Below are 14982 nucleotides of genomic sequence, written 5' to 3' on the forward strand. Positions count from 1 at the left end.
TATGCCCAAAGCCCATCATCAAGCTTACTTGCCCAATCCTTGCGAGAAGCGTTAACCGTCTTCTCCAGGATTTGTTTCAGCTGCCTATTCGACACTTCAACTTGACCACTTGTTTGCGGGTGGTACGGAGTGGCTATCTGATATTTTACATTATACTTAAAGAGTAGCTTCTCCATTAGGTGATTTAAGAAGTGAGTTCCTTCATCACTTATTAGAGCTCTTGGCACTCCAAACCTGACAAATATTTTTTCTTTCAGAAACTTGACTTCCACTTTTGCATCATTTGTTGGTAGAGCAACTGCTTCTACCCACTTGGATACATAATCCACCGCCACCAAAATGTAATTCTTTCTAAATGAAGGTGGAAACGGTCCCATAAAGTCAATACCCCAAACATCGAAGAGTTCAACTTCCAACATGGGGTTTTGCGGAATCTGATTTCTTTTCGAGATGTTTCCCATCCTTTGACACTTATCGCACTCTTTGATTACTTGCTGAGCATCTTTGAAAAGTGTCGGCCAGTATAAGCCTGACTAGAGGACTTTGGCAGCGGTTCTATCACCACTAAAGTGTCCACCATAGTCAGAGTCATGACATGCTTTCAGGATATCTCTCTGTTCTTCTTCGGGAACACGTCTTCTGACCAACCCGTCTACTCCTTTCTTGTACAAGAATGGGTCATCCCAGAAGTAAAACCTACAATCATGCGCAAACTTTTTCTTTCGGTTAGAGTCAAATTCTCTAGGGATCACCCCTCCTACTAGATAGTTAGCGTAGTCTGCGAACCATGGCATTCCAATAACCGCAAGGATGTGTTCGTCAGCAAACTCATCATTTATTGGACGCTTTTCCTCATTCTCCTTTATGGGGGACATCCGAGAGAGGTGATCTGCCACAATATTTTCACACCCTCTTTTGTCACGAATTTCCACATCAAATTCTTGGAGGAGTGGGATCCATCTCAACAGTCTTGGCTTAGAGTCCTGCTTAGCAAATAAATACTTCAAAGCAACATGGTCAGTATAAACAATGACTCTAGAACCTAACAGATATTTCCTGAATTTATCAAAGACATAGACCACAGCTAGCAACTCCTTCACGGTAGTCGCGTAGTTCATCTGTGCAGGGTTCAAAACATGACTAGCATAATATATGACATGTAACAATTTATCTCTATGTTTCCCAAGAACTGCCCCCCCTGCAATGTCACTCGCATCACACGTGATCTCAAAAGGTAGAGACCAATCTGGGGCAATGACAATTGGAGCCGTCACCAATTTATTTTTATAGTTTCAAATGCAACGGCACACTCTCTATCAAAGATGAAAGCCTTGTCTTTAACCAACAGGGTAGTTAAAGGTTTAGCTATCTTGGAAAAGTCTCTTATGAACCTGCGGTAGAAACCTGCATGCCCTACCTTTTTCGTTCATAGGAGGGGGTAGCTTTTCTATTACCTTGATCTTGGCTTGGTCCACTTCTATCCCTTTGTGAGAAATTTTATGACCCAAGACTATGCCTTCTCGCACCATGAAATGACACTTCTCCCAATTGATAATCAGATTGGTCTGTTGGCATCTTTCTAACACAAGGGAAAGGTTAGTTAAACAATTATCAAAAGAGAAACCAAATACCGAGAAGTCATCCATGAAGACCTCCATATGCTTTTCGAGCATGTCCGCAAAAATGGAAGTCATGCATCTTTGAAATGTGGCTGGTGTGTTACATAACCCGAATGGCATTCTTCTGTATGCAAAAATACCATAGAGGCAAGTAAAAGTTGTCTTCTCTTGATCTTCTAGTGCAACCGCTATCTGATTATATCCATAGTATCCATCAAGGAAACAATAGTACTCATGACCTGCCAACCTTTCCAACATCTGATCGATGAATGGTAAAGGAAAATGATCCTTTCTTGTCGCCAAATTCAACCTCCTGTAATCGATGCAAACACGCCACCATGTGGCCATCCTTGTAGGGAGTAACTTATTTTTCTCATTCCTTATAATTGTAGTCCCTCCTTTCTTCGGGACCACATGAACATGACTCACCCAAGAGCTATCAGATATGGGATAAATTAACCCATCATCTAATAGTTTAACAACCTCTTTCCTAACGACTTCCTTTATTGCGGGGTTTAGTCTTCTTTGGGGTTGCACCACTGGTTTGTGACCATCCTCCATGAGAATTTTATGCATACAAACCGTAGGGCTAATCCCCTTAAAGTCTTCTATCGCCCATCCAATTTCACTTTTGTGCTTCTTCAGAACCTTGACGACTTGTCTTCTTGAGAAACTTATAGATTAGAGCTTATAATAGCCGGGCATTTCCTTTCGGAATCTAGAAAAACATACTTGAGATTTTCAGGCAATTGTTTCAGCTCAGCCACTTTCTTAGTCTCATCTTTCTTTTCCTCAACCTGGGGTTCCTTCAAGTTTTCCCATCGGAGTGATCGGGATCCCTTACAGGGTGGTTGTGTTACCATCATGGTTAACACTTCCCTCTCCTTTTCATCAACTTCTTGAGTGTCTTCAGAAATTGACCGACTTAGAACTCTCTCCAAGGGAAATTCTTGTTCACCTCAAGGATTTTCTTTCAGAACCATTTGATCAATAACCTCTATGTGTTGACTGGTGGCCACATCATCTTTGTATTTCATGGTGTTACGCACATCAATTTTTAATTCTTCGTCATAAACTTTTTGAGTCATAGTGCCCTCTTCTATATCTATGAAACATCTTGCGGTCTCCAAAAATGGTCTACCAAGAATGAGCGGTATCTCTTCATCTTCCGGCATTTCTAAGATGACAAAGTCCACCGGAAATACAAACTTATCAATCTTCACAAGAACATCTTCCACCACTCCATAAGATCTCTTCACAGAGTGCTCAGCAAATTGAAGTGTCATTCTGGTATCTTGCACTTTTCCAATCCCCAACCTCTTGTAAATAGATAGCGACATGAGACTCACACTTTCCCCCAAGTCTATAAGGGCCTTTTTGAAAGATCTATCCCCGATAGTGCAAGGGATAGTTACCGAGCCTCGGTCTTTCTTCTTTACCGGAATCTTCGTACCCTGCAAAATTGCACTACAAGTTTCGGTTAGTACAATTGAGTCAGTGTTAGTGCTCCTCTTTGTTGAAATAATATCCTTCATAAATTTAGCATAACAGGGCATTTGCTCAAGTGCCTCCAAGAACGGAATGTTAATCTCCAGTTTTTTGAACATCTCCAAGAATTTCTCGAAGTTCTTCTCATGTTTCTCTTTCTTCTTATTTCTTATGGGGAAAGGGAGTTTGACAACCGACTTTAATTCACTAACTTTTTCTTTACCCACCAGTTTAGGTACCACCATCTCTTCACTCACATCCTCATTTTCTTTTATTTCCAACTCAACTTCAAGCAATTGGTCTTCTTGGTCATCATCTTTCTCATAGACTTCTTTCGATTTACCACTCCTTGTGGTTATAACACTCACATTATTATGCTCTCGTGGATTTGTAACTGTGGCACTCGGTAATGCACCCGGTGTTTGCGAACCCGTGAGTTGTTGAGCAATCTGACTCATTTGCACTTCCAGAATTTTTATTGAAGCACCTGTGTTTCTCAGATTATTCCTAGTCTCCTTTTGAAATTGTGAACTTTGAGCCGCCATTTTTTCAATGGCAATTTCCCAATCTGCTTTTCTTGGTACCTGTTGTTGAAATTGTTATTGGGATTGGTGAAACTGTTGCTGGTAAGGTTGATGTTGTTGTGGTTGGCTTTGATATTGGGTGGGCGCTTGCTTTTGAGCATTTCCTTGCTGGCCCTTCCAGGAAAAATTGGGATGATTTTTTCATCCAGGATTATACGTATTAGAGTAAGGATTGTTCTGCTTCAGAAAAATCAATCTCTTCTACCTGTTGTGCAGTTGCCACACAATGCATGGCGAAGTGAGGTCCCCCACAAATTTTACAACTAGCTGCTTGAATAGGTTGAACCGGTTGAACATGTGCCACTGTTTGAGTGTCAAGAGTCATTTTCTTGATTCTTCTCTCTACTGCAGCTGTTATCTGATCTTCCATCTTCACCACTTGATTTGCTAGCTTGAGATCAATGATACCTTCAGGTTGACTTACACTGCGGTCATAGAGCTCCAGATGCTCATTTGCTGCAATGGCTTCAATGATTTGCTTTATTCCCGTGGCTGTTGTAAAATTTGTTGAGCCACCGGCAGCTCTGTCTATGAGTTGCTTAGTCTTCATTCTATGGCCATTCACAAAATTTTGCATCTGTTCAGTTGCATGCATGTTTTGAGTAGGACATGCAACCAACAATCGCTTGAACCTCTTGTAAGCGTCTCTGAGTGACTCTCCTTCCTTCTGTTTGAAATTAACAATATCATATCTCTTGCGGATATACATAGAAGAAGAGAAGTACTCATTTAAAAATGTTGTCTCCATTTGTTGCCAAGTTGTTATGCTTCCCGCAGGTAAAGAGTAAAACCACTCTTCGGCATCTTCCGATAGTGTAAACGGAAACATCACCAACTTTTTAGCTTCCTCTGAGTGTCCCTCAATTTTTAACGATGTCGTCATGGTCAGAAATCTTTGTAAATGCTTGTTGGCATCTTCATTGATTTTTCCGGAGAACGGTCTCCTTTCGAGTTGATGAATCGTTGAAGGGTGTAGCTGAAAATGATCAACATTTACCGGTTGGTTCACAATTGTTAACCTTCCAGTAGGAGCATTTGCACCTCCATAGTCACCCAGAAGTCTTTCCGCGGGAGGTGGAGCTTCAGCCATGAGTTCAGAAACGGCTTCGGAGTCTTTCGAATGATATGAAACAACTTCTTCTTTTTCAGACTCAAAAACAATGGGGGTTGCTTCTGAAAGTTCCAGCCTAGCTTTTCGTCGTCTTGCACGCAATAATCTTTTTGGTTCTGCGTCAAAAAGAAATTCAGCTGAGGCCTTACCTAGCATACACAGATTAGACAATTATTAGGATAAACAATAATACAGAAAAATTTTGGCTGCAGAGCAACAAAATTCCAATTGAATTATTTCTTCAACTTATACTTTGGCAGTCCCAGGCAACAACTCCAAAAACTTGATCGCTAAAATAGCAAGTGTACTATTTGCACCAATGTAGTAATAAAATTGGAGTTATCCCGAGTATCGATCTCGAGGACTGCGTAATAAGTACCAATCTTTATAATAATTCTATTGAACAAAAGATCAAAGGGGGTTTGATGAGTGTTTTCAAAAATAATAAGAATGAGAAATAATTATATTAAGCGTATAAAAACTGTTTAACCGATATGAGAAAGCATGCTAGGGCCAGATGTGTGAATTGCTTTGTAATAAACTTCTTCCATATTATATAACATCTACATTGTAATTATTCAAAACCGATTCTCAAGAATTATTTTCTCTAATTCCTTAGCCGAAAACCATTAATAGTCAATTTCAATCCTAATTCCTTAGTTATTTAAATTGACGTTACGAAATATGTAATTGATCAAGACTTAACAGCTACTACAGTTTGATCCTTATTCCTAAGTGATTAAACCGATGTTTTATTATACAACAAGCGATAAGGCGGTTTGTCCGACCTAAACCTTAACCAGAGATCAGAATTTCATTTGTCCGATAAAATAAAGCATTAAGAATGTTGTGTAATAATTTGAATAAAGACAACATCGATGATCATAAAAACATAGAAAAAGTATTCATACAGTAGCAATTCAGGGACACCCCCTAGCATTGGGGGGTTTAGCTTCTCATAATATTCAAAGACAGTAAATTACAAATTAGAGACATTACAATTTGTTGTTTGATGATGGTTGATCTTCAATCTCTTCTGATCTTGAAGATCTCTTATCCTCTAAACACCTTGCAAGCTCGCTTCTCCTTTCTGTTTATTTTCTTCTACGATCAAAATGTCCCTCTCTCTATGCCTCAATCCAAACTAAATAGCTTCCAATCAACTAAAAACATCGCGAAATACCCAGACTTCCCTCCGAAAGTACACAGGGGTCAACACACTAAAAATCAGCAAACGGGGCGAATTGGCCAACACGGGCCGTGTCAGGTGACATGGCTGCCGGTGTTGGCTCTCTGTAAGTTTCAAAGCTTCATGCCTTGCTGACACAGGCACCCGTGTCAGCCCCCTGGATTCTTGATTCCACCATCTCTCTTTTGCACATGCTGACACGGGCACCCGTTTCAGCCCCTTGTTTTTGTCTTTTTTTTCGCTTTGCATGATGTCCTTGACTTCCATTCTTCCGGTATGCACCTTTTTCGGACTTGTTGTTGGACCTGGTAACCAAACAGTACTACACAGAAACGCATAAAATGCGACAAAAAGAGATGAACTACTAATGCAACATAAAACAAGCAAAAATTTATAAAATGCGATAAACTTAAGAAATCAACTAAAATAAAGAACATAATGTTACCGATTCTTGAAGATTCATGCTGGATGGATGACGAAAACTAAGTGCAAATGGTGACCGGTCATGTAACACTTCTTCGTTTAGAAAGAATTGTCGGCCAATCTTCTCAAAGTTTTCTTATCTTTGTTGGATGCCCCAAGCGGGTACTCCTGACTTTGGAGGAAACATTTAATATCATAATACTAGGGCTTATCATCTGTAACTTCTTCTGCTGCAAACACATGAGTAGGTCTATCAAGGAGCATAATTGTGATACTGGGCGCGTTGTTCCAACGATTTACTTTATACATAGAGAACAAAGTAGCTAGAACGTCCACCATTTGATTTTCTTCATGAGGTATATTATGAAATTCTATTTTATTGAAGAAAGTTGCCAACCTCCCTGCATAGTCTTTGTAAGGAATCATGCTAGGATGACGAGTCTCCCATTCTCCTTTAATCTGATTAACCACCAAGGCTGAATCTCCATACACATCGAGGATTTTAATTCTCAAATGAATGACTTCTTCAAGACCCATGATACAAGCTTCATATTCTGCCATATTATTCGTACAATCAAACATCAATCTAGCAGTAAAAGGGATATGAGAACCCTTAGGAGTAATAACTATTTCCCCAATTCCATTTCCATAAGAATTAACAGCTCCATCAAACACTAAACCCTAACAATATCCAGGCTCTGGCCGTTCTCCAGGCAACGGTTCATCGCAATCTTTAGCTTTTAAGTACATAACATCTTCATCAGGGAAGTCAAACCTGATGCATTGATAATCACCGATCGGCTGGTGAGCCAAATGATCTTCAAGATTACTTTCTTTAATTTCTTTATGAGTACGGTACTCAATATCATATTCAGACAATAGCTCCTGCCAATGAGCTATCCTTCCGGTCAACCAAGTGGTATGATTGATCATATACTGGCATATATTTTTGGCCGCCCAAGCTAAACCACAATAAGTCTTTTCAAGCATGGAGTACCGAGACGCACAGTCTGTAAACTTCTTACTCAGATAGTAGATGACATGCTCCTTTCTACCAGTTTCATCTTGCTGTCCAAGTACACAACCCATGGACTCTTCTAACACGGTCAAATACAATATCAAAGGTCTTTCCTCCACTAGAGGAGAAAAGATAGGAGGTTCAAGAAGATACTCCTTGATGTTGTCAAAAGCTTTCTGGCAGTCCTCTGTCGAAACACAACCTTGATCTTTACGGAGAAGCTTGAATATTGGCCCACACATGGCAGTCATGTGAGATATGAATCTGGATATATAATTCAGACGTCCGAGGAACCCTCTGACTTGCTTTTTTGTCTTCAGAGCAAACATCTCTTGAATAACTATGACTTTATCAGGATCTACTTCAATACCTTTCTGGATGACAATGAAACCCAACGACTTTCCAGAACGGACACCAAAAGTACATTTATTGGGATTCAACTGGAGTTTAAACTTTCTCAACCGTTGAAACAGCTTCAACAAATACTCAACATGATCTTCTTCAGTCTTCGACTTAGAAATCATATCATCAACATAGACTTCTATCTCTTTGTGCATCATGACATGGAAAAGTGCAATCATGGTTATTTTGTACGTTGCAGTAGCACTCTTTAAACCGAAAGGCATCACTCTATAGCAGAATGTTCCCCAAGGTGTGATAAATTTTGTCTTTTCCATGTCTTCGGGCGCCATCTTGATCTGATTATAACCAGAGAACCCATCCATAAAGGAGAAGACATTGAACTTAGTCGTATTATCTACCAACATGTTAATGTGTGGCAGAGGAAAATTATATTTCAGACTAGCTTTGTTCAAGTTTCTATAATCAACACACATCTGAACTTTACCATCTTTCTTTGGAAAGGGTACAATGTTGGCCACCCACAGAGGATATTCAGCGGTAACAAGGAACCCAACGTCAATCTGCTTTTGAGCTTCTTCTTTAATCTTGACGGCCATATCAGGGTGAGTCCTTCTTAACTTCTGCTTAACCGGAGGACACTCTGGTTTCAACGGAAATCGATGCTCCACAATATTAGTATCAAGACCTGGCATATCTTGATAAGACCAAGCAAACATATCCACATAATCACTAAGAAGCTCTACCATCCCCTTCTTAACATCTAGACAAAGTAGTGCCCCAATCTTGACTTCTTTCTTGTTATCTTCGGAACCTAGATTAATGACTTCCACTGGCTCTTTATGAGGCTGAATGGTCTTCTCTTCGTGCTCAAGCAACCGAGAAATCTCATCAAGAATATCTTTGTCATCCTCTTCTTCTATTTCGAACACATGAAATTCAAAGTTGGGAGAGGGCATAAGGTTATTGTTTTCAATCGGTTTAACAATTAATCTGCACAATGATTTTATGCTTGATTTAAGAATATGAACAAATAAACGCACATTATGATACATATATAAAAGTGATTATTATTTTGTTTTTTATGTTACCATTTTTTCCAGAAAAAGGGAAAAAGGAAAAACTTAATATGGATAAACGAAATAACATTTTATTAATGATAATGAAATTTGAAATAAAGCCCACATAAATTCACTTTCACCTTGGGCATAATGAAAGGATTTTGAAAATAACAAAAAAAACATATTACTTCGACGAGTGAATAACAGAAGGAACATTAACAACAATTCAATTCTGGCACATCGATCCACGTGTCACAAAGTCTGACATTTGTTGCTCTTCATCATCTTCTACAATTGCAACAGCAGACTGATCCTTAGAATGAATAAAGTCAACACTGTTAAACACTTCTTGAATTTTCTTCAGATCTCTTCATGTTGCACCAGGTGAAAAACCCAAACCAACTATGTTCTTGTTCTCAGCAAGCTTAACAATCTGTCCCCATCTAGCAGATTGACCATTCTCTACCATAAATTGGGCATCTTTTAAGGATGACATGGATTCACCATTCTTTTTAATAACAACATTATCAACAGAAAGAGCTTGAAATGACAATCCCTCAACTTCGTTGGTGTAAGACCCAAATTTTGACCCCTAAGATCCCTTATGCCATCTCATAGCTTTGCATTGGCATTAGGATCACACCTTAGTATTCTTCTCACCTATCATTCATTGGGTTTACATTGGGATAGATCACCAAGCATATGTGATTGTATCGTACTTTATTTTCTTTTTTTACTAACCAAAATACAAAAATATGTCTAGTATAGTTTTGTTTCTTTTGTAGGTAGTGTGTGTCCATTTGTGCCCCACCAAGCTCACAAATAGGGTTTGAGACCCTAATACAAGAGATCAAGAAAGAAAAGGTCCACATTGGTTCTTAAAATCATATATGGATCCCCATGTTATTCATTTGTCATTTTGATCAAGAGTTCATTAAAAGTTTGAAGCTTGTTTGTCAAGGAAGCCCTAATTCATATGAGTATCTTGTGTGCCTTCCTCAACAAGTTTATTCAAAAATTGGTCAAAGATATCAAGTGATACTTTATTTTACATCATCATAAGCATATATGATCCTCCATGATCCCCTAAGAGCAAAGGAACATCAAGTTTGCTAGTTGATTCAAGGAAGTTGACCAAAAAAGTTAACTGGTCAAATCTAGGGTTTCCTAGACCCTATCGCCTACAATTTTTGTCATATGAAAATGATTCTAAGAGAAACATTACTATTTATGGCATTCCAAACATATCTCATGTTTTCCACAATGTAACGGTAAATTCATGATCATCAAGCTATGGATAAGCTTAACATCAATAAAACCAGAGTTGCCACCGCACTTTTATTGTTTCCAAAGGAAAAGGGAAAAGTACGAACAAAACCCAAAGATAAGAAGTTTTCAAATCAAAACTAATAAAATTCCAGAGATTATAGGTAAGGGGATTGGTTACACAGAGAGAAGGTGCTAGCACCCAAAGTGTCATAGGTACTCCTAGCGAGCCTTTTTTTATGTGTGTATGTGTTTTTGGTATAAAAGATGTTTGAGAAAAATAGAGTGTGGGGATGAGAAAAGAATTTATTGATTATATTTTTATGTTTGACAAGACCTTCGGACTTGTGCCTACGTACCAACGTAAAAAAATGAGAGATCAAAACCCCATAGTTCGTGGTAAAAATTTCAAAGAAGTTGGTGAGTTGCTTTTATAAAAAATTTAATAAGAAAATGCAGAAAGGGCCAAAAGTTCGGATGAAGTTGTTAGTTCTTTTTGTCTTTTTAAATTTAAGTCGATATGATTAAGTTTATTTACAAATTTGTTTTAAGAAAAAGTTCAAAAATTCAATGGCATAAGGACAAAGTTTGTAATTATTAAAACAAAGTCTAAGTTTGAAAACACAAGCAAAGAAAGTTTTTGAAAAGGGGGAGAGATTTTGAAATTAAAGAAGTGGGAGGAGATGAGGAGATTATCCAAAGTAGAAATTTAAAAGTTAATGGTTGAAAAGATATGACCAATGGGATGCAATCCAACAGACAAGAATGTCATATATAAACCCATTTTCCCTTGGACTTTGAATCAAGCAATAATCAATAAACAATTAGCAATATCCATACATCGTGAATATTAATGCATCAAATAAAGATAGCCACATCCAAGCAAGCAATTCTCATAGCTAGCAGTCTTCTTTGTCTTCCCATGTATCAGATGAATTATTCCTTGATCAACTCAAAGCAAAGCATCAAACACAAGATCAAAATAACAATTAAGCACAAAGACTGAGTAGTAGATGAATTTAAATAAATCCCAAGGCTTGTATCAGATGAAGGCTCCGTTCAAGATAAACCAGTCTCAAAATGTTGGCATTGGCCAAGTCCTTTTTGCACAGGGAATGTTGCCTAATCCTAAGTCCAAAAGTTCAGATCAAGATCAACAATCCACCCGATGTTTTTTTTAGGGTTTTTGTTGTTATTAGGTATTTTAAGGTCCTAAGACCACAAGCAAAACCAAAGCACACAAATAATATATACAATCACAAGATAAGGCTCAAATGAGCAAAGTGAAAATGACATAAACATAAACAAGTTAAATGAAATGTAAATGGAAATGAATGATAAATGACTGAAATTTAAATTGCATAAAGTAAATGACTTGAAAGTAAAGAATATTAACAAGAGTTAGTCAAATGTTATTTAAAAGTTAGTCAAGTATTAGTGATTATTTTTAATTAATTAAGTCATTCTTTGGAGAACATTCAACCATTCATTCACAAGTATGAATCCTTAAACCAAGACATCTTTCATGAGAAGGGCTCCAACTTGGATAATTCAACAAGTATGCCACTAGCTCTCATGAAAGTAAAAAAGGTCAAGTCTCCGCACAATGTCATGAAGAATGGAAGACTTACAATCTCACTTACTAGAATGCTATGCCTTGAGGGTCAAATTTAGCTCTATGTTAACAAATTGTAATTGGACTTATATAGTAGTCACAACTATCTGAGGTCGGGTAATAAAAATTTAGGTGTTAATACATGTTAGAGATTTGGTATGAAGAACCAAACTCCTAAAACATACCACACACTAAAAGAAAAGATTAAGAGGGAGAGACCTATCTCAATCATACTTGTATTGATTCATCTGACACAAAGGTCATTGATGAACCAATTAGCCTTTATACATTAGAGATTTCATTGGTCAAATGAGGGAATGGGAAAGAATAGGGATGAAGATAAAGAGGGAGGGGAAGATAGAAACACAAACTGATCATGGGAGGAATCTCATCAAATCAAAACCATCCATTCATTTTATGAGATGAAATGTACATTTCATCAATCCCCTAAATCCAATGGTTTTGATCCAACAAAAGTCAAATCAACCTTGACTAAGACGCAAACAGAAAGTCAAAAATCACAAGATCATGAAATGGCTCAATAATATTTTTAAACATTTAATCAATTAAAAATCACAATAAAAATGAATTAAAATACATTTTAATTTGGATAAAACCTAAAATCCCTTCAAAACACCGAATAAATGGCCAAGGGATTTATCCTATGTAAAACAAGGTCAAAGGACCTTAGACAAAAAATTTCATGATTTTTAAAAAGTCAGAAGTATTTTTAAACAATTAAAAATATGCACAAAAACATTTAATTCATGAAAAATATCAAAATTAATCCAAAAAATAATTTTAATTCAGGATATGGAAGAGAAAAATATTTAAAGATTTTTGGTGAAAGTCCATATTTTTTGGATTAAAAATGAAATTTCTATGAATTAAACAAAATAAATGGATTAAATGAAAAATCATAAATTAAAAAGAAATTAGAAAAAGTAAGGGCCATCAGATCTCCCTCATTAATTGAGGTGGTAGATTTGATGGTCACACGCGTGCTATCCATGGGGGACTCAAGTCAAAGCAATGTACGCGTGGTAATTCAAAGGAATGGCTCATATTAAAATGTTCAAACATGATCAGATAGCCAGGAGGCGTGCCAACACACCACCGGAGCTAGGGCTCCGATCATCTTCTCCGATGAACCTCACCAGACTGGTCCACCTTCATCTCAATGAAAAATGAAAAACAAGGACACTATTTCAAAGAAAAAATGCTTAGGAGCTGGAATCTAGCCTCAATTTTCTCCAATTCCATGGACTGAGGATCATGAACTGAGCTACTTCCATTTGACCTCAAAGCAACTCAATCTTGTGGCCTACATTGGTTGGACTTCTGCCAACCAAAAGTCAAAGAGAATAATGAAGAATTGAGAGAGAATCAAAGATATGAAGTTTCTAAAAAATCACCTTCGAGGGAGCTTGAATCTTGCTTGATCTTGCTTCCAATTGGTCTTTGCTTGACTTTAGATGCTTGCATGAAGTAAATTGGATAAAGGAAGGGTTTGGATTCTTGGAGTTTCAACTTCAAAATAGAAGTGAAATTGAAACTCGATTTTAAATTGAAAACCTTTAAGTTTATCCTCTAATAGTGAGAGGTATGGTTGACGGATCAAAGCTTGGGCAAGGTGCCCCCAATTCTGAGCAGAAGCGGCTGTATTTATAGGCAATGCATTTGATTTCGACAGACTTCCATCAAAATGTCAAAAATAGTAATTCCCACTTGCATGGATGCATGGGTGTGTGATAGGCCCATCAAATGATGTCAAAAGGTCCAAAATTAACCATGAGCAATGCTGAAAGTGTGTCATGAAGTCATGCAATTGGAAATGGAAAATGGTAATGAGATTCGTCAAAATGGAACCTTGAAGAAAAGCCATGCGCAAGTCATTCAGTCTTTGGCCAAATAAGGTCATCCTGGTCTTTTTGGAAAGGTGAGATCAAGGAGAGTAACTTTCATGTTGAACAATTTTCAATTTGAAGGTTGGATCATGATGAATTTTAAGGTGGAAGTTTGGAAAATCAAACATAAATGAAATTTTTCTAAGTACCAAGCCAAATGTTCACTTCTTCCATCTTAAATAACTTTTGATATGGGCTTCAAATGGAAAATGTTCCTTCATCAAAGTTGTAGATATTTCAAACCTATTCAATTTGGTCACAAATTTGACCTCATTTGGATTTCTCATGAAGTATTTAAGCATTTTAGAAGTTGAGGAAAATCTTTTGTTCAATGGCAACGACCCAAAATGACCTATAATGTTTCCACTTGGCACATGCCCTTGCAAGTTGAATTTGAAATTTCTCGAAGAATAAAAGTTGGAAAGGAAATCTTGGAATTGATCATGAAACTTGGATGGATTTCATCTAATAAAAATTGAGCAAGTTGTGGTCTTTGGAAGTTGACCCCTTAACCAGGGTTCATACAAAATGACCTATAATATTTCATCATAAAAAATGAATTTCCAAGTAAAACGAGCTCTTGGACTCAACATTAATGTTGTTTTTAATGTAATAAGGAGTAATTTTTCTCTTGTAATAATTTTATATGACAAAAATTGTAGGAGATAGGGTCTAGGGACCCCAGTTTTGACCAGTTGACTTTCTCTGGTCAACCACCATGAACCAACTTGCAAACTTGAAGTTATCTTGCTCTATTAGAGTCATGGAGGATCATATATGTATAAGATGGTGTATAATGAAGTATACCTTGATATATTTGATCAAATGTTGAAGAAACTTGCCGAGGAAGTCACACAAGATACCTAGATGAATTAGGGCTTCCAAGGCAAACAAGCTTCAAACTCTTGATGAATTCTTGATAAAAATGATAAATGAAGGTCATGGGGATCCATATATGTTGTATAGAACTAATGTTAACCATCTCTTGATTGATCTTCTTGCACTGAGGGTCTCAAACCCTATTTGTGAGCTTGATGAGGCATTGGTGGATGCACACACTACCTATAAAAGAAACAAAGCTATAAATAGACATATTTTTGGTATTTTGGGTTAGTAATCAAAGAAAAATAGAGTATGATACAATAAAATGTGCTTTGCGATCTCTCCCAATGCAAACCCAATGAATGGGGGTGAGGAGGATGCCAAGGTGTGATCCCTAAAGCCAATGCATATGATGAGATAGCATGAGAGATCTTAGGGTCAAAATTAGGGTCTTACAGCAGCCCCTATTTAAGGACATTCTAACTGAGGATGTGAAGGTTAAAATATTTGTATCAACTC

This window comes from Lathyrus oleraceus, chromosome 7 (genome assembly GCF_024323335.1).
Source record: "Lathyrus oleraceus cultivar Zhongwan6 chromosome 7, CAAS_Psat_ZW6_1.0, whole genome shotgun sequence".
Classification (NCBI taxonomy): domain Eukaryota; kingdom Viridiplantae; phylum Streptophyta; class Magnoliopsida; order Fabales; family Fabaceae; genus Lathyrus; species Lathyrus oleraceus.